General features: G+C 35.5%; 1 non-coding gene across 1 annotated transcript; it reads right to left on the bottom strand.

The window, feature by feature from the left end:
* Positions 1-5,065: 5,065 nt before the first annotated feature.
* LOC126026820 (U6 spliceosomal RNA) lies at positions 5,066-5,172 on the bottom strand. The gene has a single exon (XR_007502035.1). It is a non-coding gene; the product is annotated as a U6 spliceosomal RNA (small nuclear RNA).
* Positions 5,173-15,766: the final 10,594 nt, after the last annotated feature.

Here is a 15,766-nt window from a genome sequence, read left to right as displayed (position 1 = left end):
GAGTTCTATGCTGCCACTTTACTTCAAGCAATCCTTCTCTCAGATATCTATCCCCAGAATAGAAAGACATTCATCAAAGACTATTCATTGCAGCACTCAGTACAATATCTAAGACTTGGAATCAACCTAGTTGTCCAACAACAGATGAATGGATCATGAAGATCTGGTACATATACACAATGGAATACTACATAGCAGTAAAAAAAAAATCATGTAATTTGCAGCAACTTGGATAAACTAAAACTATTATGTTAAATGAAGTAACCTGGAAGAAGTATAATACAGAATGATATCACTCATATGTGGTATTTAGAATAACTCCACAAAGAAACACAATAATCTAAATGATAGAAAGTCTGAATACTGTAGATTTCAGGTTATAGTGAGGAAGAAACAAATGAATTGAAAGAGGAGAAGCAAAGACTTACTCTTTTAGACTGCAAAATCCCTGCAACATTGGAATCAGCTGCTTAGATTGAAAAGCTCTTCAATCAACTTCTCATTACTTATAACAGTGAGGCTTACAATAATGTTCTAATATTTTTATACACAGAACAGGTGCAGAATACATTTGGAAGTCAGAGAATCCCACTGCAGTGATCACTATCATTATGTCTCAGTGCTTTAATTTTTTTTTTTTTTTTTGCTTTTTGGGCCACACCCATCAATGCTCAAGGGTTACTCCTGGTATTGGAATGGACTTTTTTTTTTTTTTTTTTTAAAAAATAGGTATAGAATAAGGAAAAAAAAGGAATGGACATTTTTGACATAGTGTGTTCTTAGGTAATTTTATAACGTTTCACCATAGTTTTTAATAGGAATGGTGATTTCTTAGTAATGGGATGATTGCAGTAGAATTGACTTCACTATTGGCTTCTGTTTTTAGTTTGCTTTTAGAAATTAGTTGCAGGCTGCAATTTCAAAGTTAGAAAGACTAGCCCGAAGAGACAGCTGATTCCTGGATCTAGGCTAACCTGAATTGATTCCTGGAACCAGGCTGTAAACCATAAGGATATTAAAATGCAAGGACATCTTGCATTCCATCATAGAGACACCTTGGAGGAACAGGAGGGAGGTAGAACCAAATTGACCATCCTACATTCCAACATGGGGACACCTAGGTCCCCTCAAGAAGGAAGCACTGAGAAATAGCAGATGGCCCTTGAAGATTAGGGAGAAATAATTGCACACAGCCACTAAAAAAATCGAATAACACATAGATGGCACAATAGGTAAAGAATAAGGATAAAATCTAGATTAGGAAGGCCCAGCCCATATCTCTACATGCCATCGGTCTAGGAGTTGGGGGTAAATGATGTCATGAAGGAGCTGAACAGACAGAAAACTGCACCTTTTTCTGTAAAAAATCATTGGATGATTTAAATTGTATAAACCTATGAAATGCTTTGACCTGTGTTCTCAATATCATATGAATTTCCTTAAATATTTGTGAATTTGGATGCTTGGGGTCTCACTGCAAACCGAATACCAGCCTTGCAGTGACACCCCAGAGTTCTGGAGAAATAAACCTACATTGCTGTTTATAGCTCTGAAGGTTCATGGTCTCTAATTAGGTGGTGGGCTTTCCTAGACCCTGGGCATCCCCAGATCCTGGGCATTCCTGGACCTTGGGCCTTCATAGGGCCCTAGCCTTTCTTGGTCCCTTTCAACACTGGCTATGCCTTCAGAAATCGCTCCTGGCTTGGGCGACCACATGGGACACCAGGGGATCAAACTGTGGTCTGTCCTAGGTTAGCATATGCAAGACAAATGCCCTACTGCTTGAGACACTGCTTCAGCCCCAGTGCCTTAATTTTTTTAATGTATAAAATAACTTCTCAACTTCTTTGTCCATGGTAGTTCTTGGAGATATAGGTTAGACACCATACTTTCACAATTTCTATCTAATTTCAATCATATTAGACTTCAAATATAGTTCTCAATAAGACAATATCTTCACAAAATATTTCAATTTATTGATTTCCTTTTTGATTACAACTGCTACTATGTCATATATTTCTAGTTTGGCACAAGTTAAATGAGAGTGATATTAGGGACTCCTTCAGGGGAAGTTTGATTCCTGATGCAGGTGCAGGGAACTGTGTCAGTTCTAAGACTGGGAAACCTGACCTTAGATCAAGTTGTTACTGTTTCCTCATTATCAGGGTATCATCTGAGCCCAGCCTAGTTCAAGTTGGAACCAGAGAGATATTAGGGACTTGCCCAGCGGGAGTTTGATTCCTGGTGCTGGTGAAGGGAACTGTGTCAGTTCTAAGGTTGATATCCAGGGATCTGGTTGGATGGTTGATGTCTAATCTCATGGGGTCTAAGTTGAGTCCTCATGACAATTGTTTAAGTGTATGAGATGCACTATTTATAAAATTTATGAGTTCTTTTTCCTAGTAGATAAGAACTTGGGTAAATTGAAGTATTTTATCAAGACATTGTCATAATGAGCAGTGTATATGGAATCTAGTATGAATGAGCACTGAATTGCAAAATTAGGTTGTCCATCCTATATCTCAAGTAGTAATTTTTTTAATATCATGGACAATGGACAGGCCTGGTCTTCATATTGTTTTCCTAAGTTCAGGCCTGAACTATGTAATGACACCCCTCTAGTTCACAATTATTATTCCCATTGAACTTCCTTTTCTTTTATTTTTCACTCCCCAAGCTCCTGAAAACTGCCATTCTACCATCTGTTTCTATGAGTCTGACTGTTTAAAATACCTCATACACGAGCAATGGTGCAATAGTTCTGTGACTGGTTTATTTCATTTAAGTAAATACCCTCCAGATTTTTCTGTGTTGTCACATATGTCAGATTTTCCTTAATTTTAAGGCTTTATAAAATTCTGTTGTATGAATAGATCACATTTACCTTATTCATATGACAAGGGACATTTATGATTTATGTATTTTGGTGAATTTACTTAGTGGTTTAATCAACACAGAAATATATATATCTAATTAAAATTCTGATTAAGTATGATAGGGTTGCTCTATTTTAATGTTTTTTGAGGACTCTTTGTAATAGTATCCAAAGTTGCTGAATCCTTTAGCACTTTTATACAGGATTTCACTTTCTCCATCTCCTCACCAATACTTATTATCATTTATACAACAATAACCATCTTATCATGTGTGAGAGATAATAGTTTTGACTTACATTTACTTGAAGATTTGTGATGTTGAATACTAGGTTACTAAGTAAATAAGCCTGCACCCTCCCACACTCTCTCAGAGGAAACAGCAACAACAAAAAATTTCAAACTTGTAGCAGACAGATTGATAAGAATAAAATGTAAGAAAGAACTTATAAATAGCATGTTTACCTTTAGTACACCTGGGAGAGACACGAAAGACTGATTGAGTCACCATGTGGTCTTCTTTAAATAGTTTACCTAACACAGAAATCTTTGGAAAGAAAGACTTACCAGTTAGAGCTTAATCAGAGAGCTTCAGTGAAACAAGGCTATGCAGATTTAGTTGTGAGTGCTTCATTCAGTTCTTCAGTCATTAGAAGCTCAATAGGCGATGGCCCTCAGGGAGATGTTTACACAGAAATATCTCTTTCAAATGTAACCTTTATCTTCAGGGTTCTTCCTGGGAAATTAACAACATCCCAAAGATAGATTTTAGGGTGGCATAATTTTCCGCCTCTATATAAACATCTTTACATAATGTATTTGACAATTGAATATTTCCCTACTTTGGTTTTTGGTCCACACTTGGCACTGGTCAAGTTTACTTCTGATTCTTTACTTAGGGATCATTCCTGGAGGGAGAGGGGGACCATATAGGGTACAGGGAATTAAATACTGGGTTGACCCTGTGCAAGGCAAGCACTATTTTTGCTATAAAATCACTTTAACCTCCAAATAGATTTGTTCTGAGAAAATGTTATTTAAGTTTCTCATCCATTTTTTAAAAACGTTTTTTTTGCATTTAAAAAGTATGAGTTTTTTGTATATTATATATATATTAATCACTTATTATCTGTATTACAAATATTTGGTTGGCTGCCTTTTCATGTTTATTCAATTTTTCACATAGCTATGCATTTGCTTTAGTTTGACATAGTTCTGTTTGTTTATATTTGCTCTTGTTATTTCTGTATTTGGTGTCATAGCTAATAAATCATAGCCAAAGTTAATGTCTAGAAATTTTTTTCTGTTTTCTTTGGAGTTTTACAGCGTTAGATGTAATATTTAAAACTTCAATACATTTTGAGTCAGTTTTTTTTCTCATAGTATAAAAACCTATTTCATTCTTTTTGAATGTTAACATTTTCTAGCATTGTTTATTGAAATTACTTTTATGTCCTATTGTCTATTCTTTAGTTCATGTTGAAGTTAATTTAATAAAATATATGTGCTTTTATTTCTCAGTTCTCTATCATGTTCTGTCTATAAGTCAGTTCCATACTAAGAAAATATTTAAAAAAACTTTATTATGTTATGTTACATTGTTACAATTACAATGAAAGTACACTAAATCACTTATATTTTGCCTTGTATTAATACTGCATAATTCTATTAGACAGCAGTTAGTTCCTATTGGGGAAAATAAAGAGCAATTGACAGCAGCATAATTTAGGTTGTGGACACTTTTTGAAAGGGCAACACATAAATATACAGGTTTTTTCCTTCAAATATTTTTACCTCTGAGTCTACTGAGATCTGATTAAAAGAAACTATGCATGTGTGAAAATAAAATATCCAGCATTTCACAGCACTATATTAATAAATAGAAATATATTATTTGAACATAAACAAAAGGCATCCAGTAGAAGCATAATCAGTCATGTGTATGTTTCTAAAATTAAACAATGAGTGAATCCAAAGGTGGAAGACACAATTAGAAACATAGGAGTGGGTATGTGAGTTTGTGTGTTTGTTTTTGTGTTTGTGTGTGTGAGAGAGAGAGACAGAGACAGAAACAGAGATAAAGATAGAACAGAGACAAGAGGAACAATGAAACAAATATAGAGAATAAGAAAAAGAAAAAGTAAGAAGAAAAAGCATTATTTTTATTAAAACTTTTTGTTTTATTTTTTCTTAAAAATATGAAATGCTTCACAAATTTGCATGTCATCTTTACACAGGGGCCATGCTAATCTTTTCTCTATCATTTCAATTTTAATGTATGTGTTGCTGAAATGAGCATGAAGAAAGTATTATCTTAGTCACAGTTTGTTCTGTGTGGAGTGATGTGAGGGAACTTGAATTATGAACTATTTAAAATTCTTGATTTTCTTATGCAGTTTTTGATTTTTCACTCTTTTTTATGGTTGTAAATTTCGTTTCCTTTCCTTAGTACAACTCAAATCAATTTTCCTCACTCCTGTAAAAACCACATTCAGATGATTTATTTTCTTTTACTAAAAAAAGAACTTTCATTTTAATCCAACTGGCTTGTTGGTCCCTAAAGAATACTATACCCCCAATGAAGCCTATAATATATAACTCATGTGGGATTAATATCCCCCAAATTTCATATATTTTACTTTCCCAATTTTTTTTACAATTAAAAAATATGATTAACTTATTTGATCCCAGGAGGGAACTAGTTACATATGATCTTGGCTATTTGTCCTTTTTACATTTGTCACTGTAGTTTAACTGACTGAATCTACAATACAGAAGCACACTAAACTATATTTAGCCTGTGAAAAGTAACATTTAGCAAAACTGACTAGCAACTGAGAATCTCTTTGTTGTCCATAATTTAAATTTTCCAAAACTTTATGCGAAACATGCAAACAAATATGTAAGCTTTGTTTCATAAATAAAAGTGGCTTAGATGTAAAATAAGTTACCCCAGGTAACACAGAAAAAAAGACAGGATTCTACCTGTGCAGTCTCTGATTATAGAGACTTTGAAAAAATGTAATTAAAAATATATTTAGTAGGGGCCGGAGAGATAGCATGGAGGTAGTACATTTGCCTCGATGCATAAGGATGGTGATTAGAATCCCAGCATCCCATATGGTCCCCGGAGCCTGCCAGGAACAATTTCTGAGAGTAGAGCCAGGAGTAACCTCTGAGCTTTGCTGGATGTGACCCCCCCCCCCCAAAATAGATTTAGTAATTTTGGGACTTCCCAAGCAGTTTTTAGGGAACTCTGGTTTCAGTTCTGGCTGCACTACAAGCTAGGTTGGATGTTTCAACCTGGTGATGCTGTGATGCTTGGATCACATGCTGGAGACTATCAGAGTCATAGCATGCTCAGGACCTCCAGAATCGTAGCTGGGAGTGCTGGCAGTTGATTTAGTGCTAGAATGGAATAGGGGATTTGGTCTAAGCAAGGCATGGGTGTCTAACCACTGAACTAACTACCTAGCACCTATAACATTTTATTGTTTGCTTTCATAGAAATAGTACTTACAATATTAATAATAACAAAAGTTTTAGGGCTGGAGATTTAGCACAACAATAGGGTGACCTGGGAGGGAACTGGTTTGATTCCTGGCATCCTATATGATTCCCCAGCCTGCCAGGGTTGATTTCTGAGTGCAGAGCCAGAAGAAATCCCTGACCACTACGAGGTGTGGCCCCAAAACCAGTCAATCAATCAATCAATAAAGTTTAAAAAAATTTTAATGACTGTGTGCTAGTCGTTTTACTCATTTCTACTTGCCTCTCATGGGTGCTGTCCTTCGTGGTAAATGAACCACATTTAATGGTATATGTAGGCTTCAGGGTTATAATACTGAACTGTGTAGAACTCATAAATAATTGAAGAATAATATTTTTAAAATAATCTCTTTATTTAGGCACAATGCTTACAAACATGTTCGTAATTTGGTTTCAGCCATAAAATTATAGTGTATATAAAGGATTTGATGCTAGACAGTCTTAAGAATGCTAGAATATATCCCCACAGATAAGGGGAAGGGTAATACACTTTGCTAACATGATAAGTGTATTACTCTTCCCCTTATCTGTGGGGATCTATTCTAGCATTTCTAAGACTGTCTAGCACCAATTCCTTTATATACACTATAATTTTCCTATACATATATCTAGATTAAACTTTTATTTATAAATTAAGAGGAGAAAAAATGGATAATGACAAAATTCAAACTTATAAAAACCTATGTTACAGGGGCTAGAGCTGTGGCGCAAGGGGTAAGGCATCTTGCCTTGCCCGTGCTAGCCTAGGACGGACTGTGGTTCAATCCCTCGGTGTCCCATATGGTTGGTCCCCCAAGCAGGAGTGATTTCTGAGCTCATAGCCAGGAGTAACCCCTGAGCGTCACTGGGTGTGCCCCCCCCACAAAAAAAAAACACCAAAAAGAAAACCAAACCTATGTTACAAAAGTTTGATATTTTCACTGTTCCTTTACATATCTTAATGTACTTATTATTTTTAGATAGCAGTTAGCCATGAATAACTAAAACTTGAAAATTAAGTCTAAGGATAAGGTGGGGAATACTATACAGAAAGTATAAGAAAGATATATTTTTCTCTTTTCCTTATCTCACATAGTTTTTGAGCATAGAGTCTGTAAATTAAACTAATAAAACCATATATGTTAAAGAAGAGGGAATTAAATTGCTTATCCTGTGTACATGGTGAAATAAAGGATAAGTGACTACAGCTTGGTTAGAATTTGAAATCTATAGTCTAAGTAATTCAAAGGAAAGGTTGTGAAGAACATGACTTAAAAGGAAAGGCTTTTAGAAAATTAATTGGACTCTTAAAAGAATATATGGAAAGATGATATTTGTATCTGGGTGTGGATGAGTCTTCTCAGTAAAAGAAAATTGGAGTTGATCCGAAGGAGATTTATGACAACTGAGTTCTTTTGGGAGTAAGAAAAGGATTCCAGGAACTCAAAGACCTTTAGATCAAATTAATTCTTATATCAAGGAGGCATATTTTGGGCTGACTTTCCTGATTTCTTTAAGAGCCTTAAATATGTTCGAATGACTCTGATAGTTCCGAAACTCCATTCATACCTCACCCCTGGGATTAAATGTGAAAAGATCATTTATTCTTATGCAAACATCTATCACCACTTTATCCAAAGAAAAGTTTTGTTTTGTTTTGTTTTCACTGATTTGTTAAGATTTATTTACTCTACCTTTCCCAGTGTACCTTTCAGGGCTCAGTTAGTTAGACTAATGTTCCTTTCAAACCCTCTAGGAAAAAGCAGGTGGTTGGAGGTTTGAAGTAGAATGAGCTTAAACGCACATCTAGTCAATATGATACCTCACAGTACTTGCTGAAACTGTTGTTAATATACAATGGTTAGTAATTTCTCAGAGAAGTTCTATAAGCCCAGTCCAGAAAGTTAATGCTGTTACAAAATCAAATTATAATAATACTAACAAAAATTGGCATTCACCCTTATATAAGCATAGAGAAAAAAGAATTTTAACTAACAAGTTATCATTACTAATTGTTATTAAGTTTGGTTTTGGGACCACACCCATAATGCTCAGGGGTTGCTACTGGCTCTGCACTCAATATTTACTCCTGGTAGACTCTTGTGACCACATGGGAGGTGGAACAAGGGTTGAACATGGAACAAGGATGGAACATGCAAGGAAAGCACCCTCCCCTCTGTACTATTATACCATTACCCTTATATAAGAGAATATTAATATAGTTTTCACAGATGCTTTGAATTATTTTGAATATAAAAATATTCTTTAATAGTGGTGCCTAAAATTTAAAATCATTTTTACCAGTTCATTAAAGTCCTATAATAAAGACTACTTCCCATTCCCAAAAGAATTATCATATATCTATCTATGCCAGAATATTTATATTGAACTATATATCTTTACTCTGGCAATTAATTCAAACTGAATTGAGATTTTGGAAATAAATGTATAACTGTGTTCAACGTAACTTTCCTGTTGAATACACCTTAATTCTAAAAAAGAAGAACATTTACTGACAAGTATATTAATGTAGACCCATATTTTGTACCATCTACTTGTTCATTAGTATATTAATTTACCTTCTCGGAACTGTATTTAAATGACTACGATGAGACTTAATCTCAATATATTGTGGAGTTGTCATAAAATTTAATAGAATAATTTCAATAATTTTTTGCTCCTACACTATAGTAATCTTAAAAATGTAAATCATATAATTGGGGAAATAGTACAAAGAGTTGGAAAGCACAAATTACTTGTTCAGGAACCAGAATCTAGTCACTGTCACTTAATGGTTCCCTTGAACCCTGCCAGATAAAAATATCAATAAACTCCCGAGCAGCAGGGAACCCAAATAGTGCCATACTCTATGCTTTAATATAGCCAGGCCTTACAAGTCCTCAGGTATTGCCAGGAGAGATCTAATGGCTGCTGGGGAGTTCCCACAAAATTACATTATGTAAGATAAATTTAATAATAAAATCTAAATATAATAGTATTTTGTGGAAATGGGAATATTAAACAGAATATTTGGCAAACATTGAAATAATTTTGTAGCTTCATGTAATTAAAATACATATTTTACTTAGGGTTTTGGGGCTGGCGAGGTGGCGCTGAGTTTTATAAAAGTTGTGTGAAGACAGTGCCTTCACTAAGCAGTGTTTTTCAGCTGCACAACTGGAGTTTCGCTGAAAGTTTATTGCAACTGTTATTACCACTAATAATACAAGATGTAGGTGGTTCACCAAGGAGAAAGGATGCTTCTTGTGAGTTTTATAATCAGTAGTGTGCACTTACTTATCATTTGGCCAGTACTTACTGTGTTTTTATGTGTGTCAACAACATGTTTTAATTATGTTTTTTGTACAAGTATTATTAAATTACTAACCATAAGGATTTTGCTTTTCGGAAAGCAAGTTATTGCTCATGTTATTGTGCTATAAAATTTGAAATTCTACAAAATGAAGGCAAATGAAGGTTACTAGCAAACCATTTTAATTTACTTCTAAAGTCGAAATAATTAGAAAAAATATTGATGTCACCAAAGTAGTATATGTGCTTTGAGTTTTCAAAAAATAAGAAAAAGTTCAAAGTATTAACACTTTGGAATGTACAATAGAAGCCAGAATAAGTAAAGCAAAAATAGTTAAGAACCAAATATAATCAAGAATAGTTAAATGGTGGTTTCTTTGTAGCTTTATCCAATGAACTTCACAAGAGTCTTTTTATTTATTTATTTGTTTTTGGTTTTTGGGCCACACCCGGCGGCGCTCAGAGGTTACTCCTGGCTATCTGCTCAGAAGTAGCTCCTGGCAAGCACGGGGGACCATATGGGACGCCGGGATTTGAACCAATGACCTTAGGTCCTGGGTCGGCTGCTTACCCCTTCACAAGAGTCTTACATATAGTACCATGCAAACTTCCAAGGAATAATGCACTGAAAACTTCCAAATTGATGCATTATTTGCTTTTGAGTACAGCAATCTTTCAGATAATCTATAGACTTGGAGTTCATGGGAGTTACATAGACAAAACCCATAAAGATACAATGATTAAGATGCTGAAGATTTAACTCCTGGTTCTGACCGCAGTGATGACACCTGGTCGTGCTGGAGATCTATATTGTGTTGTTCACATTGCAAGGCAAACATCCTATCACTTTTTCTATTACTATGGCTTATGAAAATAAGTATACTTCTAAATATAATCTCTGGTCACATTATGCCATCATGGAGCATATAAAAAATTCAAGCATTGTCTCAATTTTGAATAGTAGAGGGGAAGTTGCATTCATTTTTAGTACATAGCTATTAAGTTACTGCACTTAAACTTGATGACTTATTCTTGAGAAGTCTACTGCTCGTAAATGTCATGAACCAAAACAAGAGATCAAATAAATATCAGTGTAGTGCTTCATCTGTCTAATTATTAAGCAGAGAGGAATTAGTCCTGAGCACTATCAGGTATGGGCCCAAATTCTTCATCCCACTTCTCAAAATAAATATTCCAAATGCTTTTTTAAATGATGATGTTTATTTGTACCTATCAATAGAAATATTTTATCATTTATCCAGAAAGTATAGGCAAAATATTCCAAATTACTGATTGATAATATAAGTGAGAATATTTTATCTAATTATCACCTTATTTCACTTTATGAACTCTTTGCATCTGGGATCAATTGAGGGGTGTGCTAATCAAACACATAAAAAGGAACTCAGATGCCAGCACCCCTCTCTGCCTGTCCTCTGTGCTGTGCTCCATTTTCGGCCTGATTTCACACTGTGTGTGGCTCATCTGCGGATGGCTCGCCTTCCCTGGAGGTGAGCTTACATGCCCAGAAAGGGTGGAACCAGAGGAGCACAGCCGCTCCGCTTTGCTTCCTGGCTGTGCACATCATTTAGCCAATGAATACAACCACAACACGTAGAAAAACCCACAATACAAGTGTGACAATGGGGAAACAACGCAGGCCAGCGCCAGACATAGAGAATGACGATGGCAACACGATGAGTTGAACCTGACCAACCAACTAGTCAGTCTCTCAGATAAGGAGTTTAGAGTCACAATATGGAAGATGTTCAAAGAACTCAAACAAAGTATAGAAGAGAATACTAATAAGAATCAAGAGAATATAAAGATAGAAATCAGAAAACTCCAAACTGAAATTTCAGGTCAAATAACAGGTCTGAAAAACACAGTAGATGAATTAAAGAAAAACATGGTTGAGCTTTCCCATGGGTTAACAGCAGCTGAGGATAGAATTAGTACACTGGAAGATGAGATGAATAACAATTCCATACAGCAGAAGAAATTGGAAAAAAAAGAAAGCCTTAAAGCAAATGATCAAACAATGAAAAAATTACTCAAAGAATGGGAACAGATGAAAAGAGAAGTCTATGATAAGCTCAACATAAACAACTTAAGAATCATTGAAGTCCCACAGACCCAGAAAGAAAATCTCAGGAAGAATCAACGGTCAAGAACATCATTAAAGAGAAACTACCAGAGCTAAAGACTACATGCTATCAAATCCTGCATGCCCGAAGAGTACCAACTAAAAGAGACCCCAGAAAAGACACCCCAAGACACATCCTAGTCATAATGACGAATCCCACAGATAGAGAGAGAATTCTGAAAGCAGCAAGATCAAAATGAGAAATTGCATTCAAGGGAACATCCTTGAGATTTACTGCAGACCTGTCACCAGAAACACTCAAGGCCAGAAGGCAGTGGTGGGACATAGTGACAAAACTCAATGAAATAAATGCTTCACCTAGAATACTGAACCCAGAAAAACTCACTTTCAGGTTTGAAGGAACAATACATGGTTTCATAGACAAACAACATCTCAGAAACTTTACAGACTCAAAACCATTCTTAAAAGAAAACTGAACAGCCTACTTTAAGACAAGACTAACCAATAGACACACCAAACTCCAATATAGAGATGGCACTAACTCCCAAGATAATTCTTTCTCTCAATATCAATGGACTAAATGCACCAGTTAAGAGACACAGAGTAACTAAATGGATCAAAAAAAACTCAATCAACCTTCTGCTGCCTACAAGAAACTCAACTGAATAGTCAGAATAAACATAGACTAAAAATAAAAGGCTGGAGGAAAATCATCCAAGCAAACAACACCCATAAAAATGCTGGAGTGACCATATTAATATTAGATGATGCAAACTTTATACTTAGGAAAGTTGTAAGGACAATTTGTATTAATTAAGGGATATGTACAGCAGGAAGAAATCACTCTCTTAAACATATATGCATGAATGAGGGGCCAGCAAAATATTTAATAAAATTGTTGACAAATCTGAAAAATAATATTAATAACAACACAATAATTGTGGGAGACCACAATATGGCATTGTCAATACTTGACACATCAACCAGACTAAAACCCAACAAGAATATACTAGACCTGAACAGAGAAATGGAAGAAACAGGCCTAGTAGATATATACAGGACACCCCACTTCCAGAATCCTGGATACACATTCTTCTCTAATGTACATGGGACATTCTCCAGGATAGACTGCATGCTAGCACATAAAATATACCTCCATAATATAAGAGAAAAGAAATTTTGCAGGCTACCTTCGCTGACCACAAAGCCCTGAAATTATATGTGAACTACAAAGGGACACAGAAGAAAAACTTTAATACCTGGAAGTTAAACAACCTCATACTGAATAACCAGTGGGTCCGAGATGAAATCAAAGAGAAAATCAAAACCTTCCTGAAAACAAATGACAATGGAGACAAAAACTATCAGAACCTATGGGACACAGCAAAAGCAGTACTGAGAGGAAAATTTATAGCTTTGCAAGCACACATCAGGAAAGAAGAAGGGACATACCTGAATAGCTTAATGACGCAACTCATAGAACTAGAAAGTACTCAACAAAAGGACCCCAAAATAGGGAGACAGAAGGAAATAATGAAGGTGAGAGCAGAAATTGATGAAGTGGAAACCCGAAAAACAATCCAAAAGATCAACGAAAGCAGAAGTTTGTTCTTTGAAAAAATAAAAAAAAGATTGATAGACCACTGGCAAAACTAACAAAGAGAGAGAGAAACTTGATAACTTGTATTAGGAATGAAAAAGGAGAGATCACTACTGATATGGTAGAGATCCAAAGGGTAATCAGAAACTACTTTGAGTAAACCTTTGCCACTAAAAATGAAACCTGGAAGAAATAGATAAAATTTTGGACTCATAATCTTCCACGGTTGAATGAAGAGAATGTAGCATATCTAAACACACCCATCACTAGTAAGGAAATTAAGACAGTAATCAAATCTCTGCCCAGAAACAAAAGTCCAGGCCCAGATGGATTTACTAATAAATTCTTTCAAACCTTTCAAGAGAAACTTCTACCAATCCTAGCAAGACTCATGAAATCGAAAAAACAGGAACATTTCCAAATATATTTTATGAAGCCAACATCACCTTGATACCTAAACCAGACAGAGATGCTACTAAAAAAGAAAATTACAGAACAATATCGCTGATGAATGCAGATGCAAAGATCCTCAACAAAATCCTGGCAAAGAGGATTCAATGCCTCATTAAGAAGATCATCCACTACAATCAAGTAGGTTTCATCCCAGGAATGCAAGGCTTGTTTAACATCCGTAAATCTATCAACATAATACACAACATCAACAACAAGAAAAATAGAAATCACATGATCATATCAATAGATGCAGAGAAAGCATTTGATAAAGTCCAACACCCATTCTTGATCAAAACTCTCAGCAAGATGGGAATGGAAGGAACCTTTCTTAATAAAGTTAAGGCCATCTACCACAAGCCAGTGGCAAATATTGTCCTCAACGGAGAAAAACTGAAAGCCTTTCCTCTAAATTCTGGCACAAGACAAGGCTGTCCTCTCTCACCACTCCTATTCAACATAGCACTGGAAGTACTTGCTATAGCGATTAGGCAAGAAAAAGATATCAAGGGAATCCAGATACGAAAGGAAGAAGTCAAGCTCTCGCTATTTGCAGATGACATGATACTTTACCTAGAAAACCCTAAAGTCTCTATGAAAAAGCTTCTAGAAACAATAGACTCATATAGCAAGGTGGCAGGCTACAAAATTAACACAAAAAATCAATTGCCTTTCTATATATCAATAGTAATAAGGAAGAAATGTACATTAAGAAAACAACCCAACTCACAATAGTGCCACACAAACTCAAATATCTGGGAATCAACTTGACTAAAAATGTGAAGGACCTATACAAAGAAAACTATAAAACTCTGCTCCAAGAAATAAGAGAGGACACAAAGAAATGGAAGCACATATCCTGGTCAAGGATTGGCAGGATGAACATCATTAAAATGGCAATAATCCCCAAAGCATTGTACAGATTTAATGACATCCCTCTAAAGATACCCATGACATTCGTCAAAGAAGCAGATCAGGCATTTTTGAAATTCATTTGGAACAATAAACACCCTAGAGTAGCTTAAGCAATCATTGGGAAAAAGAATATGGGAGGAATTACTTTCCCCAACTTTAAACTTTACTACAAAGCAATAGTTATCAAAACAGCATGGTATTGGAATAAAGACAGGTAGATCAGTGGAATACGCTTGAATACTCAGGGAAGTTCTCCAGACATTCAATCACCTAATTTTTGATAAAGGAGCAAGAAATCCTAAAAGGAGCAAAGAAAGCTTCTTCAACATTGGTGTTGGCACAACTGGCTAACCACTTGTAAAAAATTGAACTTAGACCACCCCAGGTAATATCATGTACAAAGGTTAAATCCAAATGGATGAAAGACCTCGATATCAGACCTAAAACCATAAGATACATAGAACAACATGTAGGTAAAACACTCCAGGACATTGAGACTAAAGGCATCTTCAAAGAGAAAACTGCACTCTCCAAGCAAGTGGAAGCAGATATTAACAGATGGGAATATATTAAACTGAGAAGCTTCTGCACTTCAAAAGAAATAGCACCCAGGATACAAGAGCCACCCACTGAGTGGGAGAAACTATTCATCCAATACCCATCAGATTAGGGGCTAATCTCCAAAATATACAAGGCACAGACAGAACTTTACAAGAAAAAAATATCTAATTCCATCAAAAAATGGGGAGAAGAAATGGACAGACACTTTGACAAAGAAGAAATACTAATGGCCAAAAGACACATGAAAAAATGTGCCACATTACTAATCATCAGGGCGATGCAAATCAAAACAACTATGAGGTACCACCTCACACCCCAGAGACTGACACACATCACAAAGAATGAGAACAAGCAGTGTTGGTGGGGATGTGGAGAGAAAGAAACTCTTATCCACTGCTGGTGGGAATGCCGTCTAGTTCA

This window comes from Suncus etruscus, chromosome 13, assembly GCF_024139225.1.
Source record: "Suncus etruscus isolate mSunEtr1 chromosome 13, mSunEtr1.pri.cur, whole genome shotgun sequence".
Lineage (NCBI taxonomy): Eukaryota > Metazoa > Chordata > Mammalia > Eulipotyphla > Soricidae > Suncus > Suncus etruscus.
This window is presented reverse-complemented; position numbering and strand designations above follow the sequence as displayed.